Genomic DNA, 20,555 nt, shown 5'->3' with positions numbered 1-20,555 from the left:
ATTACACATCATGCTCTGAGAATATAGCAAAGGGACATAGTAGGCTAAGTTATGGACAGTGGGGACAATAAACCAACAAAACCACAAATTACAATGCAATATAAGTAGTGATGATGAGTGCTACAGAGAAAATCAAGCAGGGGAGGGTGGAGGGCAAGAGAGAGATAAGTTACTGAAAGAGCAGCATGAACAAAGGCCCTGAGACAGGACCTAGCCTAGATTGCTCTAGGAATGGTATAGCAATGGTGAGCAGAAAAGCCGGCCAGCCCTGGTGGGTTTGGCTCAGTGGTTAAAGGGTTGGCCTGGGTTCCATTCCTGGTCAAGGGCATGTACCTGGGTTGCAGATTCAACCCCTGGCCCCAGTCAGGTGTGTGCGAGAGGCAATTAATCAATGTGTCTCTCTCACATCAATGTTTCTCTTCTCTCCTCTCTCTCTCTCTCCCTCTCCCTTCCTCCCTCCCTCCCTCCCTCCCTCCCTCTCTCCCTCTCTCTCTCTCTCTCTCTCTCTCTCTCTCTCTCTCTCTCTCTCTCCCTCTCTCCCTCTCTCCCTCTCTCCCTCTCTCCCGACCCTTTCACTCTCTCTAAAAATCAATGGGAAAAAAGTATCTTTGGGTGAGGATTATCAAAAAGAAAAAGAAAAACTGGACAAGAATCTTGTGGGGCCTTGGAGGCGTTTCCTAAGAGAAATAAAGCCACGGGAGGGCCCCCAGCAGGAAAGGGTCATGATCTGACTCAGGCTCCCTCTGGCTTCTGTGAGGGCAGACTTACAGAGCCAGCGGGGAAGGGAGGAGGGAAGATACTGCTGAATGGCCCAGGCGGGAGATGAGGGTGTGTTGAATTGGGGGTAATGATAAAGAAGAGTGGAAGGCACCAGGCTCTATTCTGAAAGGACAGCAACAGGCTTTCCTGATCTCGTGGATATGGAGGAAAAGGGCAAGATGAGTCAGGATGATACCAGATTCTTGGCCCAATTAAGAGGATGGATGGGGTGCCTGTTACCCGAATGAGGCCACTGAGGGAAGATGGGGCTTTTTACCTGTCTCTGTGTCCCCTACTGGGACTGAGATCAGTGAGAGAGCCTGTTGTGTTCGACTCTGGGTCCCGTGGCCCAGCACAGGGCTTATCCAGGAATAAGCACTTGACTCCTGTTGGTAGGACAGGTAAGAGCCGGCATGGACAGGAACACAGGGAGGAGAAAATGACACAAGGGACTCATCCAATGATAGCATGCACACGTTACTTTTGCAGATGAACAGAATATAAAATGTTTCAAGATTAATTCAAAAGCCTAAAAAACCAAGTGTTGGTGAGGATTGGCCGTGTACACAGATACAAGCACTCTGAAACCTGCATCCACTAAAGGTGATACCTACCCTCTGCCCAGAGCAACACACCCTGCACCCATTCCCTGGAGAGATACGTGCACACACGCACCAGTGGGCACTTTCAAAGAGGATGTTCACACCTGTACAACAGGAGACAGAGAACTAAGTTATGGTTTGTTCACAGTGTAGAATACCACACAGCAAGGAGGGTGAATGAACTGACAATACATGCAATCATGGGGACAGAGGATGACAGAAGGCATACACAAGCAAGGACATGCAAAGGATCCCATTTATGTGAAGTTCAAAAGCAGGCAAGGTGGCACTCCAGAATTCAGGATGTACAGCTGGTGAAAGCATTTCAGAGTCAGGATTCTGTGGAAGTGAGGGGGAAGGGGAAGAGGGCTGCGGAGGCCCTCGAAGGCAGCAGAGGAGGGGTTCTTAGGGAGACAGGAGGCAGAACTCCCTGGGGGAATCCTCACTGGGGGCTGATATACAGAAGAGCCCTGCCCTCCTGCAATGTCCTACTTTCTCCCCATTCCCAGCACTGAGGAGGGAAGGGCAGAGAGAGGAGAGGTGGGGGAAGGCCCAGGACAGCAGGCCACTTCTCTGGTGTGGGAGTGGCTGAAACCAGACTGAGAAAGCCTGCCGAAACCACAGCACAATGCTGCTTTATCAGGAGTTTCCAGGCTGGGACACCTGGAGAGGAAGTAGGGAGGGCCCAAGAGGGAGGCCCTATGTGGGGACCCTGCCTGATGACCCCACCTTCATAGTTCTGCTGCAGCCTTCCTGGACTGAGGACACAACAGAGGGGGCGGGAGGGAGGCTCAGTTGAGGGGGAGGCACAGGTGGTGTGCCATAGTGGTTGGAGCCAAACTGAGCAGCCAACAGCCTGGGGCCAAATCCCAGCCCTGCTGGCTCTGTGACTCTAGGCAAGTCTCCCAGGTTCTCAATTTCCTACCCTATGAAAGGGGAATAGTAACATCTACAACTTGAGGGTGCTGGGAAGATCCAATATGCTAGTTCACAGAAGAACAGTACTTTCTGTGAACGCTACAATATAGACTAATACTGAGTAATAATGCTACCAGATAACTGTCTTTGAGCACTTGTTATGCATTCTGCCTGGTGATTATGCATTTATAACCTCAAGACAACCCTATGAGGTTATGGTATGAAAAGATACCATTAACATCCCATTTTATAGATGACACTGAGGCACAGAGAGGTGAAGTAATTTGTCTGGGGTCACACAGCAAGTAGCGGCAAAGCCAGCTCTAGAGTCCATGACCTCCACTGTGTCAGACAGGTTAAGAGCTACAAATAGGAAAGGGGGGGAAAAAGAGCTACAAATTGGAGCCAGGTAAGCCTGGGTTCAAGCTGGAGTCAGGCTTACTTGCTGTGGGATTTCCAGTTTATGCCTTAGTTTCCACTTCTCAGGGAAAGCAAAAATATCATGAATAGACAGCTCCCAGAAAAGGAAGCTCACATGGCTTTCAATAAACACAGACTTTACTCATGTGAAAATCAGAGCCACCACAAGAGTCATTTGGTACCTATCTGACAGGCAAAGTTTGAAGCATCAGATAACACCCTGTCCACATGACCAGCATGTGAGGAAACCTTGGTGCCACCAGCCACTGGGCACATGCTCTCAGGAAGGCCAGAACACCGCCAGCAAGCTACTGGATCCCAGCTCAATTCCAGAATCCACAGCTCTTTCACAGGCACGTGCAGTCCTGGTCAGAGGAGGGAAAGCCCACAAGGGCCTGAATGGCCATCTGCATGTCCCGGGACATGACAGCCACCGCGAGCACAAGGAAGCACTCAGAACTTAAGAGTGAAAAATGCTGCCCTAGCTGGGTTGGCTCAGTGGATAGAGCAGCCTGTAGACGGAAAGCTCCCAGGTTCAATTCTGGTAACGGCCACATGCCTGGGTTGCAGGCTCCATCCCCTGTAGCCAATCAATGATTCTCTCCCATCACTGATGTTTCTATTTTTCTCTCCCTCTCCCCCTTCCTCTCTGAAATCAATAAAAATATACTTAACAACAACAAAAGTGAAAAATGCATGGGGGCAGGATAGAATACAAACATGGGAAGTTGGCTCCACTGGAGTGAAAACAAAGAGGGGAGAACATATGTAGGAACAAATACCACAAAAAAGAGAACTGGGAACAATGGCTGCCTCTGGGAAGGGCCAGCCAGCCGGAATGGAAGAGACGGCCTTGTCACTGTACGCCCTTCTGTGCTGGGCTCAGTGTTTCAGTGATTACTTAGGAGAATAGATAATACATGCACATGGAGCAAAAATGTGTCTTCTTAAAATTAAAGTGCAGGAAAAGAGAAATGAGGTTAATAACACCTCCCCCTCAGGGTCTGCGGGCGGTGCCGCTGTGCTGATGGCCATAAAGCACCATCCAGCGGCTGGTAAGCAGGGAGCCAGGGTTAGTGCGGTGTCACAGAGGCTGGGAGCAGGTGAGGAGGAGGCTGCAGCAGAGGAGGACACCTACCCCAGCTTACCGTGTGCCAGGCAATGTGCTAAGCACTCCAATCCTCCCAAGGGGTTACGAATGTCTCTTCCTCAGGGGCCCCAGCTGGGGAAAGTGGGGTCAGGCTGAGGGGTGTGTGTGGCCTGTGTGGCCCTGGCAGAGAAGTTGCTATTGCCCCTGAGGGCAGCAGCAGATCACTTGCATCCTGGGGAAGGTCAGGGTGGGACCAGAGGGACCCATGGGACAGGCTACAGTGAAAAGTGGCTTCTGCCAAATCTGCCATAGTTGGCTCCTGGGACTTAGGAAAGCTCCCCTTCTGACCCTCCTTGTCCCCTCCCCTTTCCCCCCCCACCCCCCCTTCCTGTGGGCCAAGGCAGCTGGCAGACAATGAGCCGCAGCCCCGGATGGGTGGTTGGGGCGGGAAGGGTCCCATTTCCCTCACTGTGCCTTGGAAGGAGACTGCTTCCTGCTGGCTGCATCTGTGGCCACCCGCTCAGCTGATGGGAGAAACAGCTGCTGGGGACACCCCAAGCGGCGTCTGGCCAGGAAGTCTGGCTCACTGTGAGCCAGCAGGACAAGGAGGGGTGAGGTGAGAGACAAAAAAGGGAAGGGAGTTGTGGGCGTCCCTGAGGGAGGTAGGGACCCAGAGTCCAGAAACTATGCAGGTTGAACAGGCTCCCAATGAGCTTCCATATAAAGAGCAGCCTGGGCCCAGCCGGTGTGGCTCAGCGCTTGAGTGTCAACCTTTGAACCATGAAATCACTGATTCAGAGTCAGGACACATGCCTGGGTAGCGGGCTCAATCCCCAGTAGGTGTTGTACATGAGGCAGCTGATTGAGATATTTCTCACTGATGTTTCTATCTCTCTGTCCCTCTCCCTTCCTCTCTCTCTCTCTCCCAAATCAATAAAAACATATTTAAAAACAAAAACAAAAAACACTTCCAAATCATTGCAAGTAACCACAACAAACAGTGACTCTGGAGCCCAAAGGCGTGGAGTTTAAGACCTGCCTCTGCCACTTGCCTGTTTTGTGACCTTAGACAAGTCACATTCCTCTCTGGATCTCAGTTTACTCATCTCTAAAATGGAGATGATAACAGTACTTACCTTGTAGGTTGCTGTGAAGATCAAATGAGTTAATGTGTATAAATCTTGGCCAGCACATAGAATTCTCCTCCATCACCGCCACTCTCGTCCTATGCCCCCTCTTCTATTCCACTATCACAGTACCTCCCCTTGGGCCTCCCTGCCGCTGCCCTCCATGATCTGTTCCCCACAGGGTAGCCTGAGAAATCTTTATGAAAGGAAATCAGACATTGCTTCAAGCCCTCCAATGACTCCCCATTACACCCAAAATGAAATCCATCCTTCCCTCAGTCTGAAAGCACCTGCTCTATCTTCCACATCCTCCCCACCTCCCCAATCTCATTGCCTATACTGCCACCTTGATGATACTTGACCACCCCAAACTAATTTGGACCTGAGGGCCTTTGACTTTCCATACCCACTAACTGTTGTATTCTTTGTAGGCCTGTCTGACTCTTGCTGATCAGATGTTTCCTCCAGAAAGTTCTCAATGACTCCCCAGGCTGTGACAGGCACCTCCTCTGGATTCCTACAGTCCATGTGCCTCCCCTATCCCAGCCCCGACCACTCTGGGCTGTCACTACCTGAGGACAAGTCTTTCTCTTTCATCTATATATATAAAAGCCTAAGTGACATTACAATTGAATAACCAGCAAGTTAAGTCGACCATCGCTATGATGTGTACTGACCACCAGGGGGCAGACGCTCAATGCAGGAGCTGCCCCCCCCCCCCTCCTCCCCATGGTCAATGCGCTCGCACAGACAATCTCCCCCCGTCCCTCCCCCTCTCCATCTGGCAGACCCCTCTGGCAGCCGGCAGGACCCAGCTGGCCTGGCCCCCATCAGTATTGGGAGAGACAGCCCCGATAGGCTCTGATCACCGATCAGGCCTAGGGACCCCACCCGTGCAAGAATTCCGTGCACTGGGCCTCTAGTTGTACTATAATACAATGGGCCAGGGAAAGAGGGATGGGCTAATGGCTGTGTTGGTCACCACTGGGACCAATGGTCAGACACATGAGTGTGGCAAGGTTTCCCTTCCAAGCTTTACCTTCTCCTTCCCTGCCTCCTTCCTGAGGAGGTTCAAGGCAGTATAGTTTCCTTCCCCAACTGTCAGCCCCGGGAGAAGCCCCCAAGGAAAGCTGGGTCAGAGTTGCAGTCACTGTCCTGGATGCCCTAGAAGGCAAAGGTCGAAGCCCTCTGGGTTCAGCGGTGCTTGTCAGGCCCCACCTAAGCCCATTACATGAACCATCTCCCCAACTGTGCCCCACCAGCCTGGGAGGCCATACAACCTACCATCTCATGACTGAATAAATCTTCTCAGCAAGAGCCACAAAAGTGACCAAAGCAGGACGCAGAGGAAAGGGAACCTGCAAGTCCTATTGGGAAGCACACTGGTACAAACATTTAGGAAAGCAATTTGGAAGCAAGCAAGACATGTGCCAAGACAGACTCTGGCCATTGATAGAATAAAAGGAAACCCTTTCTAGAAGGTTCACTGCAGTGCTATTTGTTACAGTCCCAATGGGAAATCACTTAAATGGCCACAGAAAAGTGAACCCCTGTGTGGCAGAAATCACAAAAAGAAACACAAAAAGAAACACTCGACAGCAAGGAAAACGAATAACTGCCCTAGACCTACACACATCCACACAAAGAAATACCCACCCCTAAGGCTGCATGGGAGAAGCAGACTGCTCCTCGTGACCCATTTACATGACCTGTAAAACCGTGGTGGTCAGCCCCGGCGGGCCACGAGACCCTCATACTATTGCTGGCCCCGCCCCAGACCAGGAACCCACGCCAGCTTTGTGGGCCTGGGCAACAGGGTTTTGAAAGCTCTCCAGGTGACTACAATACGCAGCAATGTGCAGCCGGGGTTGAGAGCTATTGCTCTAGAATTTGTGAATATAATTAAGGACAGCAAAGTGTGACAGCCTGCAGAGAAACGCTATACACCAAATTCCAGGGCAGGAGCAGCCACTGGCAGGGAGGACTGGGAGGGTGGGCAGAGGAGTGGGTCTTTTAACTGCATCCACTGCATATTCTGTCCCAGGCCGGATGCTGGAGATGTCGGTGTTCTGGTATATTGAAAACTCTATTTTTGTTGATAGTCTAAAATGTATCCTAAGAAACAAAACTGGCACATAAGAAATCTCTTGCCCGAGGTCCCACGGCTGGTAAGTGACAGAGTGGGGACCAGAACGTGGGTCCTCAATGTCAAACCCCACCGCTCCTTGCCTGTGCTGAGCCCTGAGATGCTGAGTGAGCTTGTACCACAGGGCTGGGCGGGCCTCACAAAGCTGCCTGGAGAGTCCACCCACGCAGTGACACGAGAGAGCCAGGGATAGGGTGGCTGCCAGAGAAAGCCTGGAGGCAGGTAGAGAGAGGCCCCTCCATCATCTCTAAGGGAGCAGGAGCAGGAGCAACATCAAGACTAGTGCATACACAGCACCTACTGTGTGCCAGGCCTTGGGCACACTGTACACTGTGCATCCTCACAACAATTCTGTGAGGTAGCCACTATCATTAAGCCCATTTTTCAGAAGAGGAAACTGAGGCCCAGAAAGGATAAGCTGCCCAGGGTCACACAGTCTGTGAGTGATGGAGCGGGGTGAGAAGTGGCATCCCTACTCCAGTGTCTGCTTTCTGAACTACTCCCCAGTATTGCCTCACAGCTCCACAGACCCAGGAAGCTATTCATCCCCCTCCGCTCCACCCTTCTCCCAGACTGGGCAGCCTAGTGGTCTCACACAGCCTGCAGGTGTAAGCCCACAGGCTGCTTGTGACCTACAAGCCCCGTATCCATTCCTGACCTCTGCTCACAAACAGAACTTTCCTTCTGCCTGGTTTGCCGTTTCCCATGCATCCTACTCATCCTTCAAACTTACCCAGGGGGTGTTCCCAGGACACAGTCCCCAGCCCAGGGTGGGGCACAGGGCACTCTCCTGGCTCCTCCCAGATTATGTCTTCTCAGACCAAGGGACACAGAGCCCCAGAGGCTCCATGTGTCTGGTCCATTGCTGCAGTTCCCGCCCCCAGCACAGTACCCAACATTCAACCCCACCAACAGAGCATCCTCTGCAAGCCAGGCAGCTTCAGGTGGGGATTCAGGGAAAGAGCAACATGAGCAATTTCTGCCCAATGAGGCGCTCACATTTTAGTGGCGGGGCTGACAACCAAGGTAAGGACAGGGTGAGGGCTGGGGAGAAAAAAAAGTGTCTGAGGGCAGGGAGAGCTGGGTGGTCCTGGTAGGGCTGTGAGTGAGTGACAAACTGAGAGGGGCAGGGAGGGTAAGGATTCCAGGCTCAGAGAACAAGAAGGTCAAAGACCTGCAGGTGTAAGTCTACGGAGTTGAGAACAGCAGAGGCCAATGTGGTTGGACTGAGGAGAGGAATGGGGAGAGCAGTAGGAAATGAGGTGGGAGCAACTGAAGACCATGATGAGAGCTTAGGGATTTAAGTGCAGAAAACACCAATTTTGTACAGGGTACCACCCAAGGACACCCTCCCAGCCAGAATCCATTAGACATACTTGGACTCCAGGCCACCCACAAACACCCCATCCCATAAACCCAGGGGAACTCTCTTCCCAGATCACACCCTTCCATGGAGGCTAAACGGACAATCCTTTCCTGCTCAGGGAGTGGCCCAGCCTTGCCCAGCCTCTGCTTCCAAAAACAGACCTTCAGCCCTAGCCAGTTTGGCTCAGTGGATAGAGCGTCAGCCTATGGACTGAACGGTCCCCGGTTTGATTCTGATCAAGGGCACATGCCCGGGTTGTGGGCTCGTTCCCCAACAGGGAGGGGGAAGAAGGCAACCAATCAATGATTCTCTCTAATCACTGATGGTTCTCTCTCTCCCTCTCCCTTCCTTTCTGAAATACACACACACACACACACACACACACACACACACACACAGACCTTCAGCAATTTGCAATGTAGTGATCAGGGGTAGGAGCTCTGGGATTCAGACCAGCCTGGACTCTGAACCTCACTTTTCTGTCTGTAAACTGGGCCTATTTAGTATCCACTCCACAAGATTGTGGTATAAGACGACCAGGCACACAGGGCACTGAGCACTGTGTTGACCCAAATTAAATATTAACCAATATTGTGATTACTTAAGAGGCAGTAGGGCATAGAACTCAGCCCAGAACTTCAGAGGTCGAATCCCAGCTGCACAACTTCCTCATTTTGTGACCCTGGGCAAGTCGGCCTTTAGTAAGGGCACCAAAGCCTCAGGGTGTCGTCAGGATTCAATGCAGAAAGCATTTAGAACAGGGTCTCACACACAGTGCTTTATAACTGCTATTATTGTCATTATTTGTGGAAGGGGGCTCCCCTCTCCCCCACCAAAAATCACCTTTGACCTCTCTTAGATGTCCTGTCCCCCACTCCACCCGGGCAATATGTCCCACTTGGGTTTTAACTTTTGACCCTTGGAAACATGATTTCTCTCCTTTGTCCATGCCTCACCTTTGATCCCAAAAAAGATGCCCCCCAACCTAAATCTCATTCATCTGCTCCACTGGTTGCTGCCTTAACCTTCCACCTACCCCCTATACCCCTAAGACTGTGACCTTTGACCATCGGAGGCGCACCCTCTCCTCAAATTATTATTTCGACCCCCTTTTTGACACTCATCCCATTCCCCTCTAGCACGCCCCCACTTCAAATTTCGAACTTTGCGCTACTCCTGGCCACACCCCCTTCATAAGTTTGACCTTTCACCTCCTCTACCTGCGACCCTCCACACTTGGCGCGGCCCTACCCTCCACGGGTGAACTTTGACCCCAGCGGCCCCGCCCCCTCTTTACGTTAACCTTCTCCCACCGCCATCGCCCAGACCACCCCATTACCCTGGCCAGACTGCTTATCCTACCGGCTCGACGCCGCAGACGCTCGCGGCCTAGCTGCTCGGCTCGGAACTCCGTGCCTTCGGGTCGCCCTCAGGTCTCTTGCGCCGCCGCCACCGCGGCCACTGCCGCCGCCATGTTCACTCCCCAACGAACATCCGGGGCTTTCCCCCTTCGCCGCCCACCAGTCCCTATAGCAACAGGGCTGACCGAGTAGGGGGCAGGGCCCGCTTAGGGGCGGAGCTGAGCGCCTGGCAGCGCCCGCTCCAGCCTCTGATTGGTGCAGGTTGTCCAATCGGAGACCTTCGGGAGGAAAATGCCAAGCTGGGATTGGGAAATTTGGAAAAGGTGCTCGGAGGTTGGATCCCAGCCCACGCTAGTTCTTAAAGGGGAAATGAGTCTTCCCGTGTAATAGTCATTTCCCACCTTCCCGGAAAGAAGTTTAGGGGTTGGAAGGCAGCAATGGACAATAACGACCAGAAATAGTTCGTAAGCATTACTGTCTGCCAGGTACCCAGTAAGGCATTGTCTTGCTGAATACTCACTATAACCCGGCTGTATTATTGATAACCGTTTTACAGATAAAGAAACTGAGGCTCAGAGGGGTTTGGGATTACAAGAAGTAAATAATGAGTTTTGGACGACGGTCTGTCTGTCTGAGTCCGGGAACTTTACCAAGACTCTATTTGATCTTAACCTTTTAAATAAACTTTTAATCGTAATTAATTTGATATATGCACATATAAAAATACAAAACACCACACCAGAAATCACAAACTAAACTCGGACAACGTGTTCTATGATTTCACTCACTGGTCTCCAGGCCGTTGCTCTTCCAGAAAAATATCAGGTGCTCTTCCACTTCAAGGTCTTTGCATTGGCTGTTCCCTCTATCTGGAATACTCTTTTCCCCAGGTATTCTTTCGGCTCCTTCGCTCTGCTCCTTCAGGGTTTTACTCAAATGACACCTCATCAATGGGACTGTTCCTCCCACCCTAACAACAGCAGCAAATATTCCTCTTACATGCTAGTAAATCTCTTACCTTGTCTGTTTCTTCTTATTTTCTGTTGCTCAAAACACCTTTTTTTTTTTTTTAATATATATATTTTATTGATTTTGTACAGAGAGGAAGGGAGAGAGATAGAGAGTAAGAAACATCGATGAGAGAGTCATCGATCAGCTGCTTCTTGCACACCCCCTACTGGGGATATGCCCGCAACCAAGGTACATGCCCTTGACCGGAATTGAACCTGGGTCCCTTCAGTCCCCAAGCCGACGCTCTATCCATTGAGCCAAACCGGTTTTGGCAGCTCAAAACACCTTTTAACATACTGGATAATTAGCTATTCATAGTTGTTGATTTTTAGTTGTCTCCCCTGCTGGAATGTCAGCTCCATGAGAGCATGGATTTTTGTGTTTTGTTCATTGTGCATGCCCAGCGCCTGGCATTATTGGCATGTAGATTAGATGCTCAATAAACATTTGTTGAATGGATGGTTGGATGAATTGTAATTCCATCTCCTCAGAGATACTCTTAAATGTTTAATGCATCTCCCCTGCCCCAGCACAGTGTCTAGCACATAATAGGCATTTAATTAATGTCTTTGAAAGCAATGAATGAATAAATGCATGATGAGTCATTTTTTCTGTATTTTTTCACTACATTTTAAAATAGAACCATAAACACACATTTACAAAGAATTTTGTATCTTTTTACAGAGAACAAACTGATGGTTGCCAGATGGGTGTGGGGTTGGGGGACTGGGTTAAAAAAGTGAGGGATTAGAAGCATATATTGGTAGGTAGAAAATAGTCATGGAGATGTAAAGTATAGCATAAGGAATATAGTCAATAATATTGTAATAACTATGTATGAAAGGAATCGTTTGGTGAGTTATATAAATGTCTAACCACTATGATGTACATCTGGACTAATATAATAATGGATGTCAACTATAATAGAAAACTTTTAAATATGTAAAAAATAGTAAATAATTTTGCATCTTTTTAAACAAGACTATAAATATCACCAATATCTTCCCATGCCATTAAGTATTCTTCAAGATCATTAGTTTTAGCTTTTGGGTTTTTTTTTTTTTTTTTTTTTTTTTTTTTTTTGTGTGTGTGTGTGTGTGTGTGTGTGTGTGTGTTTAAATCCTCACCCAGAGAGAAACATTGATGTGAAATGTGAGAAACACCCATTGGCTGCCTCCTGTGTGCATGCCCAGCCAGGATCTAACCATAACCTAGATATGTGCCCTGACTAGGAACTGCACACCAACCTTTTGGTGTTTGGGCAGATGCTTCAACCAACTCAGCAATGGGGCCAAGGTGATCATTAGTCTTTTTCTTGTTGACCTTCTAAGCTGTGATGAATATTTTACTACTATAAATAATCTCTCCCCACAAATAAATCAAAGCAGCCAAATATTTGTGCACATCAGTAATTATTGCCAGGGGGCCAGGTAGCTAAGTAGGTTAGAGTGTCATCTTGATATGCCAAGATTGTGGCTTCAATCCCCCATCAGGGCACATATATAATATGAGTGGAACAAGTCTCTTTCTCTCTCTCTCCCTCCCTCAAATCGATGAATAAAAATTAAAATAGTAATAATTATTACCATTATTTCCTTTGAATAGATTGTCACAAATGGAACTGCTGGGTCAGAAGTGCACATTTTTAAGATTTAATAATAGTAACCAGTTTCCATGTTTTAGCATTTCTGTGCATGGTGCTAGGCCATGTACTTTTAACAACAGTAGCTATGACTACCCCTGTTTCGCAGAGGAGGAAACTGAGGCTTACAGAAGTAATTTTGTTTTCTCAAAGCCTCACAAGCTAAGGGGCAGAGCTAGGATTCATCCCCAGCTTTGACTCCCAGGCACTCGCTAACTGCCCTCTGCTGCCTCCACACGGCCTGGGACACACATTGCCAAATTGTGTAACAGATCCAATTTACACTCCCACTGGCATTCAGAGGAAATACGCCTTTTAAATAAAGTATCCTCGCCAGCATTAAACATTCTTGGTTTTGTACACTTTTGAACTCTTTATCCTTATAGAGTTTCCATTAAAAACATACACACACACACACACAAGCACTAGCCGTTTGGCTCAGTGGATAGAGCGTCAGCCTGCAGACAGAAGGGTCCCAGGTTTGATTCCAGTTCAGGGCACAGGCCCAGTTTGCAGGCTTGATCTCCAGTGGGGGGAATGCAGGAGGCTGCCGATCAATGATTCTCTCTCATCATTCTCTCTCCCTTTTGCTTCCTCTCTGAAATCAATAAAAACATATTTAAATAAACAAATGAACAAAAACCCACACATACAAAGCTAGTAACTGAAATGTCTGCACTTTATTTGGGTCACAGTGATAGGAGGAGAGACAGGTACAGCCTTTGCCTCTTCAATGCCCTGCACAAATTGCAAGGCATTAGACTCTAAAACTCATTTTTAAGGAAGCATCCTTGTAACTTAGCTGGGAATCTGTCAGACCCCTGGGACAAGCCTGGTGACAGACCTGCTCCAGGGGCTTCCTCAGGATGGGCTCTCAGGGCCTCTTATTGTGGGGTTCTGGGAGCAAAAAGATCAGCTCCAAAGAGCCTTCTAGAGAGAAAACTTCCTGGAGGTGGTGGTGAAGAGGTGACCCTCAAGGATAGAAATAGGAAAGGTGAGGTACATTCGGGTTAATAAAAAGATCCATCTCAAATCATCAAGGAAAAAGAGAAGTGACAACGTATGAATGGCAAGCAAAACTTTCTTTCATCATTTGTAATGAGAATTTAAAAATCAATATGAAAGCTGAACATACAATAGAAAAATAGGTAAAGGACATGAACAAAAGTTAAAAATATAAACAACAGATAAGAAAAAATGGAGTTGGCGAATAAGAAATTAATGAAATGGCTAGCTATTGTTAAAAAGAAAGAAAGAAAGAAAGAAAGAAAGAAAGAAAGAAAGAAAGAAAGAAAGAAAGAAAGGGCCAAAATGGAGTTTTTTTGTTTGTTTGTTTGTTAATTCTCACTCGGGGACGCTCTTTCCATTGACCTTTACGGAGAGTGGATGGGAGGGGAGAGACCGAAAGAGGAACATTGATGTGATGTGATAGAGACACAGGATTGGTTGCCTCCCACGCATTTTGTGGGATCAAGTCTGCACCTGAGGTATGTGCCTTTGACCAGAACCAAACCCTCAACTCTTCAGTCTTAGGGCCAACGCTCTAACCACGGAGTCAAAGTGACTAATGCAAAATGGAGTTGCTTTTGCTAAACCAGTCACCAAACAAAACGTAATAACTAACCTAATTGCAGTTCTAGCCTCTCCCATGCGTGGAGTTTTAAACCAATCAGTTGGGAATTTATTGATCAACACTAGTGATATAATCTGCCTGATAAGACACCCATGCCTTCCACTAAGGGAAGGTTGTCTTGCTTGAAAAAAATCTACTCTTGCCCTGGCCGGTTAGTTCAGTGGTTGGAATATTGGTGCCAAAGGGTCGTGGGTTCAATTTCTGGCTCCCGTCAGGCACATGCGGGAGGTATGATCCCTCCATATCTCTCTCTCTCTCTCTCTCTCTCTCTCTCTCTCTCTCTCTCTCTCTCTCTCTCTCTTCTCTCTGTTTCTTAATTTGGTGTATTATACTGTACTTAACAATTCTCCTTGCACATTTAGGTTGCTTCCATTTTTTTTCACAGTTCTCTATGCCAGACCCTCTCTAAACACTACATGATTTTAGCTGTCTCCTCATTTATCTAGAAGATGGGATCCTTAGCCCCATTTAACAGTCCAGGAAACTGAGGCACGGGAAGAGGGTGGGAAGTGGAGCAAAGTCCCACCACCTCTAAGCAGCTTTGCTGGAATTTTAACCAGGAAGTCTGACTTCAAAGCTGATGTTCTTAGAATGGCTCAAATTCATTCAACAAATGTACTCATTGAATGCCATCTGTCTGCCAAGCCATATTAACTAATGATGACTACAAACATTTATTGGGCATTTTCTGTATAGCAGGCCCTTTACTATTTCACTTAATCTCTGCAACAGCCCTATGCCATTCAACAAATGTGAAGCAAAAAGAGGTTAGATAACTTCTCTGAAGTCACTCAGCAGCCTAGCTTCAGGGTTTTGGCTCCTATTTCTCTTCTTTTTCAGAGAACAAATGCTCAAGAAATATATAATAAACACACGAATAAATAAATAATATAACAAAATAAGGTGATAGCAGAACTCAAAATATGTCATGAAATATATCCATGCAGCCACAGAATGGGGAAGACACAGGACCCCATGAGCTCACTCCTAAGTATTTACTCAGGAGAAATGAAAGCATACACAGGGGTGGGCAAATGGAGGTATACAGTTGTGAGTACGCAAAACGGAGTTTAGGAAGTAGACTGCAGGAATATATAAATAATTAAAGCCGGCAATTTGAGCACTTATGAGACTGTACCATTGTAATATTGTTTTGGTTAATAAAGCTATTGTAATAATCACAATCTGCATGTCTTTTTCCATTTAAACAACTATAAACCCTCTTTTTGCCCACCCCTGTATACCCATGACTAGTATAGGAATGTTCACAGCAGTTGTTTTCATAATTGCCTCAAACTGGAAACAACCCCAAATGTCCTTGAAATGGTTAACAGATAAATACATTGCAGTAGATCCATTCCATGGGACACTACTCAGTAATAAAAAGGAACTGTTGGTAAGCAGGACACCTTGGGTGAATTACAAATGTGTTAGGCGAGGTGGAAGCAGCCAATCTCAAAGGTTACATAGTACCTCTCCTATTGCTAGCATTCTGGGAAAGGTGATTCTGTGGAGACAGAGAGCAGATTGGTTATTGCCTGAGGCTGGGGGGCAGGGGAAAGGATTAATGGAAAGGGACAGAAGGGAAAGTGGGGAGATGGAAGTATTCTGATTCTTGATTGTGGTTACATGGGAATGCACATGTCAAAACTGAGATTGTACACTTTCAAAGGGTGAAGCTAATTGCACTAAATTACATCTCTTTCCCCCCGCCCCCTAAATTACATCTCAATAAAGTTATATTTAAACTAAAATGCAATAGAATAAAGTATGGACTTCAGTTAATAATAATATATCAACACTGGTTCCTTAATTATAACAAATGTATTCCACTAAGGAGAAGATTTTAATAACAGGGGAGACTGGTTATAGGGTTTATGGGAACTCTACTATCTTTGAAAATTTTCTGTAAATCTAAAACTGTTTCAAAAATAAAGTATACTTTTTAAACTAAAAAAAAAAAAAATCAACAACAGAATGGAGATGATATTCTGCCCATGTTATTTTATGTGGGAAAGAAAAGCAGGGTACAAACTCACCCATATAATATATTAGTATTTTCCTTATTTTTAAAAAATATATTTTTATTGATTTCAGAGAGGAAGGGAGAGGGAGAGAGAAACAACAATGATGAGAGAGAATCATTGATCAGCTGCCTCCTGCACTCACCCCACTGGAGATCGAGTCTGCAAACCGGGCACGTGCCCCTGACCGGAAGCGAACCTGGGACCTCTCAGTCTGCAGGCCAACGCTCTATCTACCGAGCCATACTGGCTATGGCTTTTCCTTCTTTTTTAAAATTGAGACATAATTGACATGTAATATTGTGTTAGTTTTGGGTGTACAACATAATATTTGTTTATACTGTATTGTCAAATGAGACATATGGAACGCTTCACGACTGTGTGTGTCATCCTCACATGGGGCCATGCTAATCTCTGTATCACTAGACTTTTAGCACACGTGTTGCCAAACCGAGTTCGATCGAATCTACATTTTAAAATATATATATATATATATATATATATATATATATATATATATATATATACACACACACATATACATATATATATAAAATATATATTTAAATATATTTTATTGATTTATTACAGAGAGGAAGAGAGAGAGATAGAGAGTTAGAAACATTGATGAGAGAGTCATCAACAGGCTGCCTCTTGCACACCCCCTACTGGAGGTGTGCCTGCAACCAAGGTACATGCCCTTGATTGGAATCGAACCAGGGACCCTTGAGTCCACTGAGCCAAACTGGTTTCGGTTAAAATATATTTTTTAATTGATTTCAGAGAGGAAGGGAAAGAGGGAGAGAGATAGAAACATCAATGATGAGAGAGAATTATTGATTGGCTGCCTCCTGCACGCCCCACACTGGGGATCGAGGCCACAACCTGGGCATGTGCCCTTGACCAGGAATTGAACGTGACCTCCTGGTTCATAGGTCAACACTCAACCACAGAGCCACACAGGCTGGGCTCTACTTTTTTTTTTTTTTTTTTTAATCCAGGGTTGTAATGAAAAAAAGTTAAATGTTTAAAGTTAGAAGCTGTTAGGAATGGGACAGGCAGAAATTTTTTGGTTCTATTTTATTTATTTACTAGTGCTCTGGTGCACAGATTCATGCACATTGAAAGGATATTAATTAGGAGGTGGCCGGTGGGGCAGGACTGAGCAAGACGGGGGGGGGGGGGGGGGGAGGGGGGGGGATGGGGCCAGACATACATTGGAGCCAACCTCCTGTGGTCCCTCCCCCCTCCCTGGCCAGATGCTGTGGCTTGAAGGACATCTGCAGAGTGATCGGGGCCCCTTCAGCAGGTGGGGTCCCTTGGACTGGCCTGCAGGGATAGGTCTGAAGGTGGCTCTCTGCCATCCCCCAAGTGATCCCAGATTGGGAGAGGGTGGTTCTTGGGTGACAGACCCTGGAATTGGGCTCCCTTCTCTCTGGTTCTGGGTGCGTCACCCAAGAACTGCTGCTGCCTAATCACCTCAGCTCAGCGGCTCCTGCATTGAGTGTCTGCCCCCTGCTGGTCAGTGTGGATCATATCTACCTGCTGATTGATGATCACTTAGCCTTTTATATACATAGATTTTTGCATGATTGAATTTGAGTGTGTTATTTTTCTCTCCTGAAGAAAAATAAGGATATTATCATCTTTTAAATTTGCTGAAATTAAGCAGCAAAGACCTGGAAGGATTTATTTGAAGGGAGGAGGGGGGTTGGGAGGTGTACCACTGCCCGGGGAGTAGGGACCCCTATTGACCTCAGAGAGGCTGTCTCCTCAGGCGTGCACGTAGGAGCCAGAGGAGAACGTTTGTCCTCTCCATGTCCTCTGTCCTCAGCTCCTCAGCTTTCTTTCTTGTTCACGCCTCGGGTTGCAATAAAAACTTAGCCAATAAAAATATAGGATTTCAATTAGAAATGAATTTTAAGAAACCCCAAGTCATGTTTTTAGGATACACATATCCTATGCAATAATCAGAACATACTTATACTAAAAATGTATTTATTGCTTATCTGAAGTTCAAATTTAACTGGGCATCCCTATGTTACCTGGCAATCCACAGCAGCCACCCTGGCCTCATGGTTGATTCTTAAACACACACACTCAGTCCTGCCTCAGGGCCTTACACCCGCTGGCCCCTCTGCTTGGGACACTCTTCTAGGTCTTTGCTTTGGCCAACTCCCTACCTTTTGGTTCAAATGTCACCTCCTCTCCTAAAGCAATTTACTTCCCACACTGGACTTACACTTGAGGGTATGCTTTCAGGGTTCCTTTTCCTCCCTGGGTAGAACGTAAGTTTCACAATGAGGAAAAGGGCATCTGGGCCAGCACAGTACTTCCAGCACTTGCATCATAGCAAGTGCACAGATCTTTGACGGTGTTTGGTTACAATCAACAGAAACCATTTCTGGCTGATGTGAGCGATGAAGGACTTTAGTAAATAAAATTCGTTAATGAATGAATCCAAACACCCACAGCTTCCCACTCCCTATCTCTGCACAGATGCCCAGCCACCCCTGGCCCTGCTGCTGCTTCTGGGAGCACTCACCCCAGTCCTCCCTCAGCCTCCCTCAGCCTTGCTCAGCTCTGTCTTCCAGAAGCCGGAGTCTCTGGCCCTGCAACCTGTCACTTCCTGTGCGTGTCACATATCACAGGTGTTGCAACCAGCGGTACGTGCCTGTCTCCTGTGCACCTCGCAGCGGGTGCCCTGAGGGCTGGGCTTTAATCTGATTCACCTAAATCATTGTCATCCCTGGTATTAGTTACCTGCTCCCTCAGCGCCAGCTCTGTGTTAAGCATTTTACCTTTATTTCTCCTTCCTTCCTTCCTTCCACCAATTACAATGTGCAACTAATGTGTATTGAGTACTGGGACTGCAGAAACTCCTGCGCCCTGGCTCACATTCTGGTGGAGGAAATAGAGAATACATAACCAAACATGTGTTTACATAGTAGGTCACAAAGTCTAAGTGGCCCAAAGGAAAATAAAGCAGGGAAGGGGATGGGAGGTGGGGGTAGAATATTGTTTCAAACAGGTGGTCAGGAAAGGGTCACTGAGGTAGTGAGATTTGATCAGAGGCTTGAAGGAGTGACAGGGAGCCATGTGAGTAGGGGGCGGGGCGAGGGGGGTGGCAGAGTCCCAGGCCCAGGGAACCGCCGGTGAAAACTGCGGAGGGTAGCCTGATAGATGTGCAGCAGAGTGGGCAGGACAGCTATGGGAGGTGAGGCAGGGAGGTGCTGGGGGCAGATCACGTGGCACGGTCCACAGGGAGGACACTGGCTTTTGCCCCAAGTGTGATGGAGCCACAAGGGGGCTCAGGCAAGGGAGAGACACAGTCTGAGGCGGAGTCCCCAGGTGCCTTTGCTGTGAGAAAAACAGATGGTGGTGGCAGGAACAGGAGCAGAGAGACCAATCAGGAGGCGAGAGATAAGGTGGGTAGGAGTAGGATGTGGCCTTACAAATGGGAGGAGACACATTCTAGATAAATTTTTAAAGACAAACCAACAGAATTTATTAGGTAATGGAATATGGGCATGAAAAAAAGAGGAGTCCAGGACAACACCATCAAAGCTTTCAACTCATTGAACCCCAAGGCACCCCACTAGGCATGGCCGTTCTTTGCTAGAGATGAAGCAGAGGCTCAGTGAGGGGAGACTACGTCGCACAGGAAGTGGCAAAGCTGAGATTTGCAGGGTCTCCGTCTGGCTCCGAGCCAGGCCCTCGCCAGGCCCTCGCTCTCTGAGGGCCCCATCGCCTGGGCGTGCTCACAGCCTCACTCAGCACACAGATCATGCCAGGCCCGACAGGCTGATTCATTGCTGTCCCGTCCCAGCATTGCCTGGCATCTGGCACGTGGCAGCCTTCGTTAAGGCAACAAATATTTATTAAGCATCTGTCTTGTGCTGGGCGAGCTGGGCTGGTTTGAGCCTGGACACCACCCTCCTGGCTGATAGTCCACCCCCAGACAGTGCCGGCCCAGAAAGGGCAGTTGAAGTGGGGGTGTTAGGGGTCTGGGAGAGGCTGATGGAGTGAAAGACCCAGGAATGAACAAGATGTCTTGGTCTCGGCCCTCACAGACCCCCAGCCCAGCAGGGCGGATTGACAATGATCCGGTAACAAATCAATGGGAGAACCGTAGAATGCTGGAGCTGGGAATGAAGTACACAGGGCGGGGCAGAGTGGGCGTGGGCATGCTAACTGGGTTGTCAGGGAAGGCTGTGACCCGAGGCCTCAGAGGTGCCAGCCGGGATGAGCTGGGGGGAGGGCACTCGGAGAGCAGAGATCCTGTGCCCGGGCCCCACGGGGAAGCAGCGCTGTGTGCGCTCAAGGTGAAGTGGGACGAAATAGAAACAGAGGCGGGGACATGGAGCAGACCCTCCGCGGTCAGAGGGCGGGGTGGGGGATGGGAGGGACTGGATGAAAAAGGTGAAGGGATTAGCTAAAGAACATAATTATCGCC

General features: G+C 48.0%; 1 protein-coding gene across 4 annotated transcripts in view; it reads right to left on the bottom strand.

The window, feature by feature from the left end:
• Window positions 1–9,981, bottom strand: part of PAK4 (p21 (RAC1) activated kinase 4) — a 50,771-nt gene extending 40,790 nt beyond the window's left edge. For 3 of the 4 annotated variants that reach the window (XM_084860872.1, XM_084860873.1, XM_084860874.1), the window contains exon 1: window positions 9,791–9,977. The gene's annotated coding sequence lies outside the window, so the exon portion shown is untranslated. Of the gene's footprint in view, window positions 1–9,790 lie in introns of all 4 variants that reach the window. The other variant, XM_084860875.1, reaches the window with a different exon arrangement.
• Between the last annotated feature and the right edge of the window lie 10,574 nt (window positions 9,982–20,555).

This window comes from Pipistrellus hanaki (assembly GCF_964339955.1).
Source record: "Pipistrellus hanaki genome assembly, chromosome: 15".
Lineage (NCBI taxonomy): Eukaryota > Metazoa > Chordata > Mammalia > Chiroptera > Vespertilionidae > Pipistrellus > Pipistrellus hanaki.
Note: the sequence above shows the minus strand (reverse complement) of the source record. Positions and strands in the feature narration are given on the sequence as shown.